The sequence below is a fragment of the Calliphora vicina genome, chromosome 2, assembly GCF_958450345.1.
Source record: "Calliphora vicina chromosome 2, idCalVici1.1, whole genome shotgun sequence".
Taxonomy (NCBI): domain Eukaryota; kingdom Metazoa; phylum Arthropoda; class Insecta; order Diptera; family Calliphoridae; genus Calliphora; species Calliphora vicina.
In genome coordinates this window covers 105240772-105244657 of record NC_088781.1, presented here as the reverse complement: position 1 = coordinate 105244657, position 3886 = coordinate 105240772, and the positions used below count along the sequence as shown (strand labels likewise).

General features: G+C 33.6%; 1 non-coding gene across 1 annotated transcript; it reads left to right on the top strand.

Moving 5' to 3' along the window:
* Positions 1-197, top strand: LOC135952750 (U2 spliceosomal RNA). The gene has a single exon (XR_010576114.1). It is a non-coding gene; the product is annotated as a U2 spliceosomal RNA (small nuclear RNA).
* Positions 198-3886: the final 3689 nt, after the last annotated feature.

Below are 3886 nucleotides of genomic sequence, written 5' to 3'. Positions count from 1 at the left end.
ATCGCTTCTCGGCCTTATGGCTAAGATCAAAGTGTAGTATCTGTTCTTATCAGCTTAACATCTGATAGATCCTCCATCGGAGGACAACAAATGTTAAACTGATTTTTGCAAACAGACGGAATGTTTAGGGGCTTGCTCCACTTCTGTCACGGGTTGGCCCGGTATTGCAGTACCGCCGGGATTTCGGCCCAATTTATTAATAAATTTCAAACCCTAGAGTATAGTGAGACAAATAGAGATTGAAAGTACTTTTAATTACAACTGAAATTCCCAAACATCAAATACAATACAAAATCATATGTACTTCGATAATTTTGCATAAAATGTTTAAGAATTTTCAATTGAATCTCCTCAGGCCGGCTGTTTGTGTTAAATGTTAAGATCTAAAAGATTCCACAACTTATTGACTTGCAACAATGCGAAACGACTAGTTGAAATTACTATTTTCGAAAAGAAATTTTTAACAAATTCATAAGAATTTTGGTTTTAAGGATTTTCTTACTGGAAAATTTACTTACTATCTGGAAAACCTGAAAGTGATGTTGAAACATCTTGGCGACGGATGAGTCGAGTACATGTTATCAGTTGTTAACCTGTCATTGTGCAGCGTATTTATACCCAGCGCCTTGGAAATCTGTCAAGTGATAAGGCAACCTTGTTGCCTACCTACAAATTGATGAGTCAGCGGTCAATTATGCTGCTCCAGTGTGGTCATCTTCGTTGATTGATACCCACTGGAGTAATATTATAACAGCACCACTACGAAGCCTTCGATTCCGAATACTATCTTTATAAGGAATCAAGGGTTCTACGATTCGGTGATCACAATATTATGCTGAGGCAACAGTTCCTTCTGAGATCTCATAAGAGGAGGCTCTAGGAATGTGTAGGAGGCTCTAGGAATGTGTATAAAGGTAGCGATCACACAGAGATATGTGTGCGATCCATAAAATCGCAGCTCGAAATTGACAGCTTTGAACGACATTCATAGAGACGCCATCGATTCTAAGTATGTTCCCGTATGAATGTCGTACTATAGCAGACGTCAACAAGATTCTGCCGCCTAAAACAATAATCAGTCAATTATCAAAACAAGCTGCCTTAAATAATCTCCCTTCAATGAACACAACTTCAACAGTTCCTTCAGGGATCTCATAGTAAGAGTCATCTAAACTTCGGTATCACACAGTTGGAGGCTGCTTGGAGACATGTCAGACAGGACTTGCTGATGTACGAGGCGATCACACAGAGTTATGTGCACTAACCATTCGATAGCAGCTTGTACTTGACAGCTTTCAACGAAATTCACAGAAACACCATCAGGAATGTCGTACTATAACAGACGCAGATAAGATTTAACCGCCTAAAACAAGAATCGTTCTGGCATAACTGAGTTCATGGTAGAGTAACAGGCTTACTGCCTTCTGGTCCCACATAATACAAGCCAAAAAGGTTCTATGACCAAGAATTGGAGACATTACACCAAGAAGATTGTTGTCAAACTCAACAAGAGCTTGGAAGCTACTGAAGCAGCAATTTCAAAACGTTTGCGAGCAGCAAAAATTTAACCTAAAGCTGTGAAATTGGGTTCCATACGAATTGAAGCAGAGAGAGCTTGAAACACGATTTTTCTTGTCCTTCTGGTCCCACATAGACCAAGCCGTCCCCAACTTAAATCCAGCATTTGGTCAGAGTCCCCATGACACCCCACACATTTAACTGTAGAACAAATCAAACTTTACTACTCCCAATTTTTAAAAACTGCTTGAAATCGTGTTTCTAAATCAAAGGATAAAATTAGGAGAATTCTTAAAATCCGCAATAATAAAGATTAGGCTAAAATCATTCAATAAGTATTTGATTCCTCCACAATCTTGTTTGAAACCTTCAAATCATCTAAAAAAAAATTTTTAGAATGTGGAGAAAACACTGCTGCTAATTAACACAATAATTCTTAACAAAAACGCATTATGGAAGCAGTAAAGTAAGTAGTACTGCTGACAGAAAGCATTAAAGGAGTGCTTCTTATTCTATTTGCACAATCTTAAGTATTTAGAATACAGTAAAGGGAAATTATGCCGGTTTAAAACTTTTCAAAGCCAGTACAGTTAACTGAGCTTTTGCTGTAGGAAAATTTGCACATTTGGTAATCCTTTTGATCACGAGCTATTAAAAATTCCTTATATTGTTGGCTAAATCAGCTTTAAGCTGTATACTAATTCAAATACCAATTACACATCTGTTGTATGAAATTGCTCCCCCATTTTTTAAATCAAAAAGTAATTAACCCCCCACATTTTATGCTTTTTACGGTGATTTATTACAATTTAAATAATATTTATTACAATTTCTGCCTTTTAAATGTATTTTTTTTTATTTTATTTTTTACAGCCATAAAATTATTTAGAGATTTTTACACCCTGCTTTTTTTGTTTTTTTTGATGGTGTGTGGCTTAAAGAAGTAATAAAATATCTCATTTTACAGCAGGTAAAAAAGGAACAATGATTTAACATTCACACTCGCTCTTGAGTTTTTGTACGGACATACATTCGTACATAGATACATTTATAATTATAGAGTATCATTCATTACCATCCATGTAATTTAAAGTTAATTGTTAATTATGGGTTTAACGTTTTAATGACGTTTACACGTTGACGTTTTAAATACACTAGACAATTTTCAAAATTAAGCTGGGCATTAGTTGGTAGCTAAAGAGAGATTTAAAGATGTGGGATATGGAAAAATAATATTAAATTAAAAGTAAGTGGATATTGGTTATTCTTAAACTTGAAATTATTATGGTTTTTAAAGGAACTTTATTTGAGATCCATTTAGGGGGTTATTTTTTTAAGAAAGTAGTAAAAAAAATAAAAAATCTGGACAATTAAAGACAGCTTCCTTATGGTACCTTAACTCGATAAAGTTAAATAAAGAAGTAATGTTTTAGATCGTCGAGAGTATTTGCACTTAAGAATCAATTAAAGTGCGACCAACAAAATTATGTATTAATGGCGAATTAGAATCTTATCAGTAAAACAGAAAAGGAATACAGATAAAAATGTTTGATTTTTTTGTTAAAATTTTGTTTGACATGACAAAAGATGGCGTATCTTCTTTGTTTTTAATATCTTATATGTCATTTTGAAGGGTACATATCTGTCATTTATTCTCACTTAGTTATTGAACATTATAGTGTAAACAACGAAGCTTTTTTACTTCGAAAATGTTGAATTTTGTTCCAACAAAGCGTCATATGCGGGAAGTTTTGCTTTACTTCTTTAATTTGAAAAAAGTGCCATTGAAACGTTTTCAAGCAACAGGATTCATTCAAAAGCAGGGAAATTGGGTACCATATGAATTGAAGCCGAGAGACTTTGAAAGACGATTTTGCATGTTCGAAATGATGCTTGAACGCTATGAAAGAAAATCAGCTAATCATTTAAAAGTGGCATATTTTTGAATCTAATTGAGATATTGACTTGAAATTTAAATTATCTAAGCAAAAAAGATTAGTTCGGAATGAATGTGGATGAAATTGAACCTAATATTTGCAATCCTATTAAAATTTTAATACAAATTGTAGTTTTAGAAACTCAATAAATATATAATATTTAATAAAATCGTTATTTATTAACAAAACTAAATGAAATTTTCAACTGTTTTTTAAAATTATCAATCTAAATAACAAAGTGTAAAAAAACTTGTCAAAAGTTCAAAGGGAATCCCACAATTCCTAAAAATTGGAGCGAAAATCCCCAAAAAATGGTATTTTACAATTTTACCCATAGGATGCACATTTCCCTCGGGGCTGGGAAAAACCTTTGGGGATAAATAGGGAACATATCAAGGTTTCCAAAGTCGCTTTCCGTTTTCTGATCCCAG